At 34.9% G+C, this 15375-nt stretch overlaps 1 long non-coding RNA gene across 1 annotated transcript; it reads left to right on the top strand.

Annotated features, from left to right (window-relative positions):
• Positions 1–11570: 11570 nt before the first annotated feature.
• On the top strand, positions 11571–14951 carry LOC132304093 (uncharacterized). The gene is made up of 2 exons (XR_009481504.1): positions 11571–12148; positions 12753–14951. It is a non-coding gene; the product is annotated as an uncharacterized LOC132304093 (long non-coding RNA).
• The last annotated feature ends 424 nt before the right edge of the window (positions 14952–15375 follow it).

Below are 15375 nucleotides of genomic sequence, written 5' to 3'. Positions count from 1 at the left end.
GTATTTATTAAAAAAAAAAAAGAACAAATAGCATGGTATATTAGTGAAAAATTAAAAATTCAGAGGGGCAATTGTCCCCCTCACTTGCTACTAGGTCCATTCCTGTATTCAGGTGAACATTCAGTCCATGTCTATTGTTAAAGAACTTCTGAAGATAACTTTCTTTTCCTTGGGAGGTATCTTCAAAATTTTTTTTTTTCCGAAGCGTGACCAAAAAAACTGTTATGATGAATTTGATGCATCATATATACTCCAGTTTGAGTTACAAAGTGTTGTCTAAATTTTGGGACCTAGTGATTTACTTTTCGGATTTGTGGTTATTCCCACCACTTGGGAACGGTTTAGTGCCCAAGTTGGAGACTGAATTTCTTGCCCAGCCTCAAATTCAGAAACAGTTGGGATATCATCTTGCCATGCTTTTGGTGCATGTAAAAAGTTCAGAAATTTTCATGACAAAGAATGGGAGAAAAAGGAAAGAGAAGATGAATAATAATCTTTCTGATGCTTCACACGGTTGACCTCCCAATCTAGCCATACCACACAACAGAGTCTTTGACACCGGGACGTACAGGACTATGTCCATTGGTTGAGACCACATTTGATGGTCAGGGCCTCCTTATTATTATTATTATTATTATTATTATTATTATTTTATTCGAAATCTCAGAGTATCAGTATGAATTAACCAAGCAAACTGAACTCTCCGGAATACAGGGTAGTTTTCCTTTTTTTATTATTTATTTTTTATTTTTGGGGTATATAAACACGAAGTGTTGTTTGAATCCCAACCTTGAATGCAGGACACAAGCCTGTTGCTTAATTTTCTTGTGTTATACAGGGAGTATATCTATAGTGTGTCTTTCAGGAGCATGCCATCTATGGTGAAGTTTGGCCATGATTCTCTGGTGGAGCCAATTCCACAGCATTTGAAGTTGTCGGTTCAGCAATTCACTCCCTGAAAACAGGATGTAAAGCAATTAAGTATAGAACAAGGGCATGAGTTGATCCCTAATGGAGTCTGCGAAGAGAATTGATGCCAGAGAAATCACTGCCAGTGCACCAAACAGCACCTTACCACGACGAAGAACAAGGGCATGAGTTGGATGAGTTGAAGAACATCTCAGCTTAGCATCGTCTGCCAAGCAATATACGAGCAAGCTAACAATGGTGAGCAGCATGGTTTTTGGGTGCGTTTCAAATGGAGTTTTTCCCTTTCCTTGGTACATCAATTCGAGAAAGTTGATGGTAATTGGAACAATGAAGCCGAGAATGGCATGGCGACTAGTGGGCATATGCAGTAGTTCTTCAGAGAAGTAGTACGTATCTCGTGGCCATAAATGCCACATTGAACTGTCCAGTGAAGTTCCTTTGTATGCGGGGCATAGAGAGGAATGTTGTTGCAGTATCGGCCATAAGATTTAGAGCACAAATCTGAAGATAATACTTGAGTTAGCAGTTAGCACAAAGATAAGAATCATGAAGATGAAAGGAAATGAATGTGTGTGTATATATATATATATATATATACAGTAAACTAGTTACTAGTCCTCTTGATTAGACGATGTAGGCAAAATATTATTGCACATTGTGTAGTAGACTACAAGAGAATAATTACCAAATTGTATTGGTTTAGAGTGGTTGGACAGAAGCTTGTATACCAATGAGGCCGATATCTAATAGATGCTTTACAAATTACAAATGACGGACTACTCTAACTAGCAAAATATGTCTCGAACCTTTCTCCTAATGCAACAATATTTTAAGCTGAATTTCACAATCAAAGATCAAAGGTAGCTCCAATCACTATTTTAGCATTGAAAAATGCAAGTCCGAACTGTCAAGCTAGTCTCAAACAACCATTTTGCATCCTTCTGAATATTTTTATTCAGGTTAGAAATTACCTATGACTTTCCTCAAACTATGCAAGTGGACTCACTCAGCCAGAAATTCTTTTGATTTGACGTGGTAGGAAGTGGAAGAATTTTAAAAAAAAAAAAAAAAAAAAATTCTGATTCAAATAGTAGTAAATATAAAAACCTAATATTAATTTATACAGTAATATTTTTATTTATGTATTTATGTCTATCCCCTTTGCAGCCTGCATTTTTTATCATGTGTCATATACCTCTCTTTTTCTTTGTCATCGACTCGACTCCACATAGTTTTATACTCCGGAAAATTAAAAAGAAAAAATTATGAATAATCAACTCATTCAGAAAACAAACATTGCATACTAGCATAGGTTACGTCAAAAATAGCATAGGTTACACCGGAGCTGAAAAAAAATAAAATACAAATATAAGTTTATTCTCAAATTTACAATTTGAAAAGTGTGAGTTGATCTTGAGACAACACAATCTATGCCACTTCAAATCAACATATTAACCAGCCAGGATCAATTCTTTTCTTTTCCTGTATTTTCCTGTATCTTTTCCTGTAAGCTTTCAATGAAATATGAGACTGTCGCAGGAGAGATGACACCGTCCCAAAAAACACTCAAAGAGGAGAAACGGAAGCTTTCAACTTCAACAGAAGCAACAAGTAGAAGAAGATCATTTCGAGAAATTTATTAGAAACAACAACTTGAACTCTCTCACGGATTCTCTCTCCCCCACTTCATCTCCTACAGGCACCTCATTTTTTAGAAATCCCAGCCAGCACAATTCCCCCAATGCAGGTCACAGCAAACCCTAGGACAGAAGTTCCTTTGTTGCAGCACAATTCCCCCAATCGAACCCTAATTGTCCCTCCCATTCTGGATCACCGTGGGGTTGCTAATTCTCTGGAGTTGCCCCAAAATTTCTAGGGTTTTGAGCCCCAAAGAGCTTCGATTTTCTGTCTGGAATCACCTCATTGAGCTCGTTCAGAGTCGTTGGCAATTAAATTTAAGCCATATGTGTGTACTTTTATTTATAAATCTCTATTGCCTGCTAGAACTTTCAAAATTTTCAATGACACACAATCACTTAGATAGAACTGTTGATTCTGCAATAATTGGTTCTCATTTCAATTGGGTATTCTGTAGTTTTCATGTTTATTAAAGCAGTATTTCTGTGTGTATCTTTGTTCTTGGTTAGAATAATTGAATTTCTTAATAATTCTGCAGTTTTAGGTTTGTTGGGGTTGGCTTTGTTTATCATAAAGATTTCACTAGATTCTTCTTTTTTCCACATCAAAGCTTGATTTAGGAAAATTAATCGAGTATTTACTTTTCTTGTGTTTGCTGGTACATATTCATGGCTGATATTTCATCACTGGTGTCTGCTTCTGCTGTTCGGGTAATTGATTTTGGAGTCTTTGCATTTATGTGTTGCAGGGTGGACATGGACTTTGATTGCTTTAAGGACTCAAACATTCAATGCTTCTCTCTATACACAGATTCATGATACAGGAACTTAACCATGCATATATATATATATATATATATATTGTGGTAACTAATACCTATATCTTTAATGAAGATTCTCTATAGTTATGGATGTCAGAATTGTTGCTTCTACTCGTTTCTGATGAGATAATTTTTTTAATGAGATTTTCCAATCGCCATCCATACTTGTAGAAAGAATTTCTGACATGATCATGCGCATGAAATGTGATATAATTAGGATTGGCTCTCTGTTTTCTGTTGAATGATTTTGGTTTATTGTTTTTGAGACACGTGTAAATAATAATATTTGTCCTTTTATTGTTTACTAATTATATTTTATTTGACCTGCCAAAATGACTTCGGCGTGCTTCCTTATAGTTCCAATGTGCATCTTATGTGTATAATTCTGTTGTTTAAAACCTTTAGGAGAGAAATAATTTATTTCGGAAATAACATATTAAGATCTCTGTGATTTAGTTGCTGCTTTAGATCCATACATATTTTGTATTTTTTAAGTCACTTTATATATATATATATATTCCTCCTCATTATTATTGCTTATATAATCTTGTTTTTTCTTGGATCTCTGCAGTCAGTCGACTCACCAATTGCATCAGAGGATTTCTTTGCTGTTAATCCTCCACAAGCTGAGGCACAGCAATATCTGTTGGCTGCTCCTACTGCTTTGGATGAAGAATTTCAATCAATGGATTTTGTCAAGTCCAGTGACGGGGAATTTGTCCTTCCAAAGCCAGGTAGCTCAATTTCCTATATATATTTTCTTGCTTTCTTTTCCAAGCTGAGACACAGCAATATCTTCTTGCTTTCTTTTCCATTTTGGTAAGGATACAATATGGAGCCAGCTAAAAAGGAAAACTCACGAGGTGTTTTGTGACGACTTTGTGGGCGGGTGTGGCGTGGGTGGGTGCGAGGCACTAACAGACTATCACATTAGGCGAGTTACGAGTGCACAATCCCACATCGATTGGGTAAGGGAACGGTGAAGTGCTTATATGTGGTGGTGTTATTGGTAAGATGTCTTTTGGGGTATAACCCAAGAGCAAAACCGTGCAGACTTAGGTCTAAAGCGGACAATATCATACCATGTGGTGGAGTTGGTTGTTACATGTTTAAACCAACAGCAGTGCATTTAAAGAGTCCAAAGAATGTAGATGAGTTGGTTGGCTTGTCAAAGTTGAGCTTGTTAATTTCTTGGCAAGGCAAGGTCCTTCTCTGTTTTCCATACAACTGTGTCAAGCAATTCTGTCGTGCAACTGCATCTAGCAGTTCTGGCATGAAATTGACCACTGGCCCATCTATGCAGTCTAAAGGTTAAGTGCTGCCTTGATGTTTAGGACTGTTCAGTGTTGATGGGCTCTAGGGATTTCCTGTTAATACACGACAATAATGTTAAGTATTAGTTTTCTTTGTTGAATCTTCTTAATGAGTTGGTTTTTTCAGAAATCATTAACTTGATGTCCTCCTTACCTACTTACTGAAAGAAAATGTCAGTTCTTACCTTGTAGTTTGTGGCAATTTCTGTCAGAAATTAATCAAATTTTCAAGATTTCCTATGAAGTTGTATTTTTCTTCAGTTTGTTATGTCTTCTGCTTTAGACAGAATTATTCTATATATTATGTTGTGATCATTTAAGCATTAACAAATCTCATGTTTCTTTTGGCAGGAGACTTCAGTAGTTCTACATCTAAAATCTTTTATATTATATTCTTCTAATGTAGAACTTTTCTAATATTTCAGGACGGAATGAAGAACCACTAAATTATTTATCCTTGGATGGGCACTGATTCGTTTGTCTTTTCAGGTGCGCATTCAATCTGTGTGTATTGCCAAAAGACTTCTGAAGAGAACTAACCATTCTTGGGGAGAAATCTTCATTTTTTTTCCCAGATTATATAAAACTCCATGAGCAAAAGCTTTGTTATGATGAATTTGGTGATGCATATATACCGCGCAGCTTGAGTTATGTAGTCTTGTCTAAATTGCTAAGTTTTGAGACCTATTGATGAATTCATAATGATTGAGTGCCTCAGTCGGAGACCAAATTTGTTGCCTAGGCTCAAATTCAGAACATTTGTTGGGATATCACCTTACCATGCTTTGGGTGCATGTAAAAAATTCAGAAATTTTCATGACAAAGAGAGAATGGGAGAAAAGGAAAGAGAAGATTAATAATCTTTCTGATGCTTTACACCATTGATCATATCACTAGTCATACCAGACCGCACACTCCTTGACACAGGGACTTACAAGACTCTGTAGATTGGTTGAGGACTGTAGACCAACATCTGATGGTCAGGGCCGCCTTATTTTTTTTCTGTTTTTTTCGTAGGGTATTGGAATGTATTAACCAAACAAACTAAACTCTCGGGAATACAGGTAGTGTGTGTTTATGTATATATATATATTTATACAGGGAGTATATAAGTAGTTTGCCTTTCAGGAACATGCCATCTATGGTGAAGTTTGGCCATGATTTTCTGGTGGAGCCAATTCCACAACTTTTGAAGTTGTCGGTTCAGCAATTCGCTTGCTGAAAACAAGACGTAAAGCAGGTATAGAACCGGCCTAATGGAGTCTGCAAAGAGGACTGATGCCAGAGACACCACTGCTAGCGAACCAAACAACATCATACTACGACGAAGAACAAGGGGGGCATATGTTGGACGAGTAGAAGAAAATCTCAGCTTAGCATCGTATGCCAAGCAGTATATGAGCAAACTAACAATGCTGACCTGTATGCTTTTGGGGTGCGTCTCAAATGGAGATTTATTCTTTCCTTGATACATCAATTCGAGATAGTTGATGGTAATTGGAACAATGAAGGCAAGAATGGCATGGCGAGTAGTGGGCAATCGTGGTGGTTCAGAGAAATAGTATCTCGGGCCGAAAAATGCCACATTGAACTGTCCAGTGAAATTCCTTGGTATGCGGGGCATAGAAAGAAATGTTGTGGCAGTATCAGCCATTGAATTTTGATCACAAATCTGAAGAAAATACTTGAGTTAGCACAATATAACTATCATGAACGTGAAAGGAAATGTTCTGTAAATTAGGAAGAGAAGTGAATGTATATATTACCAGTTCTGTTGAATTAGAGTTGAATATCAATGTGTACTAAAACTAGTTTATATAGAGACGATGGTTTGAGGAAAGTGTTGGGTAATTTCTTAACTTTAAAGTCCGTACAGTGAGATTCATTTATGTGTACGGCTCAAATGCTATTTGAATCTTGCATTTTTAGTGCAAAGTGACAGAGTAGTGCTTAGATTGTACTTGGGGAATGATTCGTACAGGTGTTGGTCATTTATCGACTCTCGAATCTTGACCCCATTTAGAATGGTAATGGGGCGGCCAATGCCATCCTATTCACGTTTAGCATAGTTACCCTCATTTTCATTCTAATTTTGTTTACGGACGGGGGAGGTGGGGCAGGAGTGGAGGCAAAGGCAAATTTTGTAGAGTAGTTTCGTAATTTTATTATAAATCTAACAAACTAAATAATAAAATAAAATTTTAAACTGTGATAATTTTTTTTTTTTTTTTCTTTTTCAGATAAAAATAAAATTCAACTTTTCAGTTAGAATTTTAAACTTAATATTGTAAAAACATCAAAATAATACATAAAAATACTCAAATAAGAATAATGCAAAAAAATATTTAGTGATTGAAAAAGAATAAATTATGATTTGTTTAATATATATCTCATATTATTGAATTGGGAATATAAAACAAAATATAAGTACAAAATTATAATTTATTACTATAAATGGGTGGGGCGGGTGGACCTTTCCCATCCCACCTCGTAACTATGCAGATTTTCAATTCTAACTTTTATTCTAACCCCAAAATCATTTAACGTTCTAAATAAGACGAGGTGATGCAGGTGCTTGACGGGGTGAAATATTTTGCCATCTCTAACCCCATTGTTGCAAACGAATTGCAAATTTGGTCTTCATTGGATTACCTGGAAAATACAAATGGGTACCATTGTAGAAATTAATATACCAAATGGGTGCAAAGTCACTCACCACAAAGTCGATGCACTCTCAACATGAGTAGTAGTCATGTCATGTCTGGCATATAAGAAGGAATTCAAGAAAAGGGAAGAAGCAGCAGCATTAATGCCTTGAAGAAAAACCGTTATTAGGAAAAGAAAAAAAAAATTAAAAAAAATTCTCCACTTGAAATTAGGCCAAATTTAGGGGATGTCATTGTATTTAAATATGAAAATTTTAAAATTATATATATATATATATATATATATATATATATATATATATATATATTTGGGGAGTGGGGGGAACAATTTTTAAATTTATTTGTCATAGTAATGGTTAACATTCTTGAACAATTTACATGTGCTTAAGAATTAAGATCACCAATGGCCCCAAGTCAACCTTCTGAATTGGCACACACATATTATGGTAAGATAGAAATTGTAACCTTTTTTCTAGAGAAAGATCATGGTGTCAGATTTCTGGAATAGGCACACTGTGGTTATTCCAAAGAAATATCATGGTGTCTAAATTGGCAGACATATATTATGGTGAAAGAGAAATTGTAACCTCCAAAGAAAGACGGACATGTCAAGACAACTTTCTAACTAGGCACACATATTTCGCGGTAAGGTAGAAATTGTAACCTTTTTCCAAAGAATGATGTCTTAGAAGATTTGAAGACGAAATTATTTTGATGCGGAGAAGATATTGGGTGAGTAAGTATAACACTTTATTAGTATGCTTACTCAATGAAAATGGCATCATATTAATTTATTGAGAGGAGCTCTTGTTTGGGTAATGCTGCAATCCTACACATCAGGACAGATTGTGTCCTGCACACTAACATGTCTTAATAATATGTTGACACCTCTTTTAAACTTTAAAAAATACAAAACATGAGTTATATATATTTTGTGTGTGTTAAACCATCTATTTTCTTTCTTTTTTCTGTTTTCATCTGTGTATCTCGCTCACATAGTTCGCATATTTCTTTTCCCTATAGTTCCAGCCGCCAATCATTCCAAACCCTAATATTCCCTACCAGACCTCTACTTTTTAGAATCATAAAAATTCAAAAAAAAAAAAAAAAAAAAAAAAGAAATAATTTTTAAATTACTCAACTTTGAATGTATCTTCTTTTAATTATGTTTCTATAGAACAATTCATGGAAAAATGTGTTTCCTATCTTTTTCTGTTATTTTTTATTTTCCTTAAAAAAAAATTGAACTATTCATTTATATTTCTCTCTTTTCACAATCTACCTTACCTGTTTTTTATACATGCTACATATAAAAGTCATTCCTTTTTTTCACTCAATTCTGCTTTTTCTACCTTATTTGTACAATGTATAACATTGACACAGTGATACTCAAATTAATAAAAATTTGAGTAATGAACCAGACTAACACAAGAAATTAGCCACGAAAATTACGGAATGCATTCTAGTGATTTGTCATAGATAAATTGTGTGCATAATTTTTTTTATCAGTATAAAAAAAGACATATACACACAAAGACGGAAATTGTTTGAAAGAGGACCGGGCTTTCTTTGCATTGATTTTGCCTTGCCCCCCAAACTAGCCATCTTATAGCAGACATCAAATACAGATAAACAAAGAATTCCTAGGCAGCAATGAGACAATAATAATAATCTGATTGACAACAAATACATATAAACAAAGAGTTCTTCTAAAAGAAAAGCAACGGCCCAGAATAATAATCTGATTTACAAATACTAGAGAAGTAACTTCTCTTCATCCTATCTAGAGTCACAAAAAAGCCCAGCTCTGGAATACATAAGATTTAATAACGGGTGCAATCACAAAAAAAATAACTCCACACGGTTGTTCAATCTCCAAACATGTGAGATTACACAAATGAGAACAAAGAAAGGAAAAAAATTAGATCCCTCGGGTTTAATCCAAAAAAATGAGTATTACCCATGTTTTATATTTTTGTAAGTTTAAAAGAGGTGTCAATCTTATTAGGACACGTTAGTGTGCATGTCATACTCTGTCCTGACGGGCAAGGACTCAAGCATTATCCTAATTTTTTTAAATAGATGGAAACCAATTTTATTGAATGTTGTATTCTAGTCGGTGAATATACCAATGATGTGATATGTCGGGCTCTAGTTATACTCCATCTGTCTTATATTTGTTTATTTTGCATAGGTGAATATACCAATGATGTGATATGTCGGGCTCTAGTTATACTCCATCTGTCTTATATTTGTTTATTTTGCATAGGTGAATATACCAATGATGTGATATGTCGGGCTCTAGTTATACTCCATCTGTCTTATATTTGTTTATTTTGCATATGAACAATGATTTACACTTATTCTTAGTGCGCGGAACACAATTTGTCTTGATGGATAAGAATTGAAACATTATCCTAATTTTTATAAATAGATGGAAATTAATTTTATTGAATGTTGTATTTTAGTAGGTGAACATATCAATGATGTGATATGTTGCGCCCTAATTATACTCCTTCGGCCGTGTTTATTCGGCCTTCTACTTGTTCGTTTTGGATATGAAAAGTGATTTACCCGTATTCGATTAAAGTTTGAAATAACTCTTCTTATTACACATCATCATAAAATAATAATAATAATAATAAATGTCATTTAAGGATGAAATAGGCCCACTTTCATTTAAGATTTAAGGAGATATTGATTATTGAAGTGAATTTTGGTAAGAAAATGGATGACAAGAGTATAGATTCCTTGCCATGGCCCACCCCGGAATTTGTGGACAAATTTTTTTTTTTTGGTTAAAAATTTATGGACAAATTGCAGTTTGATTCCATGTAAATCAATTCAAAGTGACCAATTGAAGTATTAGCACTTTCGAATTGAAGTTAGTGAAAATGTGTTAAAGCATAAACACTGTTATGTATAATGTTTTAATTTCTTTTTATCTTTAATAGTCTCTTAAGATATATAAATATATAAAATTATTATGTATTTTATACAGTCACGTAATATATACATTGTTACGTATAATGTTTTAATTTCTTTTTATCTTTAATAATCTCTTAAGATATATAAATGTATAAAATTATTATGTATTTTATACTATTATTTTATACAGTCACATAACATATTTTCTTTCTTCTTCCTTTTCTCATTTTATTAATGAATCAATTCGATATTAAGTAGCTTTGTATAAATTATGTGGAGACACGTGGTTGATTGTTATTAACAGATATATTTTTACACAAAATATATAAAATAATGGCTGGAATTAAAGACAAGTAGTCCAAATTTTTTTATATAAATATATTATGAGACATCAAAAAATATATATATATATATATCTTCTTCTTCAAACCTAAAAGCAACTCCTGCGCGATCAGAATGATGGGCATACACACAATCGCTGGAGGTGCTCTTAGTAAATTGGTGTATTGAAATTGTAGTTAGTTTTTTAATATTTTGAAATTAAAATCAAAGAAAAATTAGTGAATTTGTTGGAATTAAAATTGCTTTTCTAAGATGTGGATGCTCCCAAACGCAAAATAGCATAGGTGTATTTCAAAAGTTGAGGTTGAATCTAGGGACAACACAATCTATATACTTCAAATCAACATCTTTCACTTGCTCCCGATTCCACACACAAAAAAAAATAAAATAAAATAAAAAAATAAAAAAATTTATGTTTTTGTTTCCTGTATCTTCAGCAACCAAACAGATGAGTAGACTCTAAAGCAAGTGAGCCCAGCCCAGGGCCAGCCCAACCCAACCCACACCAATAAAAATTGGCTGACGTTGCTATATGGAGATGTGGAGAGTCAAACTTGGGGGGATGTTCTCTCCTCCCAGTCTCTCTCCTCTTCTTCTTCGTCTCCAACACTCACATGTCCATTTCACTCCTCCCCATGTGGAGGAATTCCCAACCGGCCCAATTCCCTCAATGCAGGTCACAGCAAACCCTAGGAGAGAAGTTTCTCTGGTACGCCCCCACACACTGGGTTCAGCAACCAGTTGTCCGAGTTCAAGAACGCTCTTTTGTTGGCTGCGATACTCAATCGAACCCTAATTGTCCCTCCCATTCTGGATCACTAATCACCATGGGGTTGCTCGTTGTCCCAAATATAGGGTTTTGAGCTCAAAGAGCTTCGATTTTCTATCTGGAATCACATCATTGAGCTCGTTCAGAGTCACAGGCAAGTAAATTTCAGTTCTTCTACATGTATATATATATATATAAACACGCACGGATAGAACTTAGAAAATATTAAAGATTAAATCTTTGGTGTCATTATAACCTTTTAATTTTCATACCAAAACACGCACGCAATTAGATAGAACTGTTAGTTCTGCAACAATTGGTTCTTATTTCAATTGGATCTTTTTTAATTTTCATATTCATAGCGGCATTTCTCTCCGTGTATCTTAGTTCTTGGGGAGAATAATTGAATTTCTTAGTAGTTCTACATTCTAAAGTTTGTTTGGGTTGTCTCTCTTTGTCATAAAGATTAGATTATATTCTTCTTTTTGGCCGAGCAAATATTTATTTTGGACCATGCCCAAATATTTGCTTGCTTTAATGACTTGAGCATAGCCTAAAATAATGTGGGTCTCTACTATCTGGGTACAATGGTAATGTAAAAAACTATTTATATGCTTTAGAGGAAGATTGCGGAACAACAGTTTGGACATACCAAAAAGATGGTGAAGATGGGTTACCAGACTCATTGGCAAGGAAGGGTAATTGAACCCTAATTGTCCCTCCCATTCTGAATTCCTACCTTGTGAGTTGTTTCAACTTTTGTCAGAAATTAATTAAATCTTAACATTTTGTGCCAAGTTATCCTTTTTCGTCCTTCAGTTTATTATGTCTTCTGCCTTTTGGGAGGTATGCCTCTCTGTTGTGCTGCGATCATATCTAAACAGTAACAAATTCTATATTTCTTTTGGCAGAAGATTCCATTATTTTCGTGTGTGGAAGTGTTTGTGTTGTACCTACATTATGTTAGAATTTTTCTATGTTTCGGGAAGGGATCAAGAACCAGGATATTTGTTTATCCTTGGATGGGCACTAATTAGTTTTTCAATGGTAAACCTATTCTTTTTGGTTTTCATGCTGCATATTGGTCTCTGATGTAAGAATAACTGAGTAATTATAGCTTATATGTTCAGACAATCTTTCTGCCTTTGCCTATTCTGCAATGAGCTTCTAAAAAAAAAATCTCGTTTATTTTTGGGGAACACTTCATTTTGTCTGGATTGCGATCTCTATTGAAAAATGTAGGTCTTATGAGCAAAAGTTATTGTTATGATAAATCCTGCAATGTATTGAGGATAATTGTGTGACTCACAGCTTGAGTAACGTCTTATCTATGAATGCGTAAGCAGGTAAAAGAGTACATAAGATAGGATTACTTGGGAAAACTTGTAGCTGAATTTTGGGATCTAAGGATGTGGTTCTGGGCTTTGTGGCTACATCCATCACTTTGGAATGGTCTAGTACATCAGTTCGAGGTCAAATTTCTTCCCTACCCTTAAACTCGGAACAGTTCCTGGTATGTCATCTTACCATCCTTTGATGCATATGGAAGTTCTGAAATTCATGAAAAAAAATAGAGAGAGAATTTATAATTTTTTTTTCTTTTCTTAAATGTGTTTGATTTCATTCCAAAGATAAGAGTTCAGTACAAGAGAAAAGTAGAGGCATTCCTCCACATTCATAAAGGTGTTGCATTGTACAGTTGACCTCCTAAACCAGGCATATCAGACGCATTTTGACAGATTATAGGGACTTTAAATTGCTTAAGAATCTATAGATTGGTCTGGTCCGAGCCACCTTAAATTTCTTCTTATTGAGGACACCTACTGGTATTTGAACACACGGGACAAAGTCCTGGATTCCACTAGGACAATGAACTCTGCTTGATTTTCTTCGTTCATAACAGGAAACTGTTTGCAAGACTCTGCAGGTTGGTTAAGTCCAATATTTGATGGCAGGGGCCACATCAGTTTTTTTTTTGTTCTTTTTTACTGAAACATCAGAGTATATGTTCACTAAAATAAACTCTCACAGAGACAGGTACTGGTGTTTGTACCCTAACCTTGAATACCAGACAAAGTCCGGGTTACCACCTAGGACAACAGACTGTTGCTTAATTTCCTTCTCTTATACAGGGAGTATACCTATAGTGTGCCTTTCAGGTACATGCAATCTATGGTGAAGTTCGGCCATGATTCTCTGGTGGAGCCAATTCCACAGAATTTGAAGTTGTCGGTTTAGCAATTTGCTTGCTGAAAACAAGATGTATAACAAGTATAGAACTGGCCTAATGGAGTCTGCAAAGAGAATTGATGCCAGAGATACCACTGCCAGTGAACCAAACAGCACCATACTACGACGAAGAACAAGGGCAAAAGTTGGATGAGTAGAAGAAAATCTCAGCTTAGCATCGAATGCCAAGCAGTATATGAGCAAACTAACAATGCTGGCCTGCATGCTCTTGGGGTGTGTTTCAAATGGAGATTTATCCTTTCCTTGGTACATCAATTCGAGATAGTTGATGATAATTGGAACAATGAAGGCGAGAATGGCTTGGCGAGTAGTGGGTATACATGGTCCTTGAGAGAAGTAGTATCTCGTGGCCATAAATGCCATGTTGAACTGTCCGGTGAAGTTCCTTCGTATGTGGGGCAGAGAGTGGAATGTTCTTGCAGTATCGGCCATAGGATTCGGAGCACAAATCTGTGGAAGCTACTTGAGCTAGCACAATATATCAATATTGAAGATGAAAGGAAATGAATAGTAAAGGATTTGGAGGACAAATCTGAAGAGGGTACTTGAGTTAGCACAAGATATAAATCTCGAAATGAAAGGAGGAAATGAATAAGGAAAGGATTTGGAACACAAATCTGAAGAGGGTACTTGAGTTAGCACATGACATAAATCTCAAAGATGAAAGGAAATTTATAGTAAACTATAAGAAGAAAGTGAAGGTGTGTCAAAATAGTGGGCTTTTTCTAGAGATGTTGGTTTGAGGAAAGTCTTGGGTAACTTCTTCTGCTTTAAAGTCTTTATTTTTTCTTTTTAAAGTCTTCAGATAGTGGGGTTTTTGGTACCATTTGGCGGCACATGGATTGTACTACATGGACTCCTGAGTCTTGCGTGGTGCAGAGGAATTACAAAACGGTTCCGGCCAATCAAATGCCCGAGAAAGGAAATGCCTCTTTCAGGAAACTGTTGAAAATAAAGGAAATGCCCGAGAAAGGAAATGGACTCCTCTTTCATCGCTTTCACATTTGAAAATAAAGTATAAGATACCAACACTTTGGGTACGACCTAAATCCACAGCAACAATTGTTTTGAGCCAAGAAACATGAGAAGAACAAAATAAATTGTAAATATTTTTTTTAGGAAAGAGTAGATTTTTCTCTTCTTTTTTGCTTTTCCTAGTTGGTTCTAACAAACATGTCCCTTCTGAGACTTGAACTTCTAACCTCTCTTTGAGAGGTAAGGGGTTGATACCGCTAGGCAACTGACCTGTTGGTGATAATTTTTCATTCATTCAATTAAAAATAGTTTCTTAAAAATTTGATAGCTAACAGGTTTTACATTACAATAGAAGGATATATTAGAAGTTTTTTTTTTTTTTTTTATCCCTATCTTATTATGCATATTTGAGGGTTTGTTTTTTTGAAAGCATGTGAGCTAGTATGATATTGTAAAATAGTCCATGTATGGCTTCTTATGTTTTATTTATTTTATTTATTATTTTTTTAGTTGATACTTAAGCCTAAACTTGAACTCCTGACCTCTCTTTAGAAAGTAGGAGCCTGATACCGCTAGGCCATTACCCGTTTGTTATGTTTAATCATAGAATGCCCAGAATTTTATCTTAGGTCTTTACTAATATTGAACCAGGTTAGATAACCATTGTTATTTTGAGTTTTTGAGTTCTCTGCTCTTTTTTTGTTTTATAAAATATCGAAACACATCTCCAACTTTTTGAAGGAG

This window comes from Cornus florida, unplaced genomic scaffold (genome assembly GCF_030987335.1).
Source record: "Cornus florida cultivar Cherokee Brave unplaced genomic scaffold, ASM3098733v1 CherokeeBrave_3.0.0_Hap2_Chr04, whole genome shotgun sequence".
Taxonomy (NCBI): Eukaryota; Viridiplantae; Streptophyta; class Magnoliopsida; order Cornales; family Cornaceae; genus Cornus; species Cornus florida.
The sequence above is the reverse complement of the archived record's forward strand: the minus strand, read 5'-3'. Positions and strand labels throughout refer to the sequence as shown.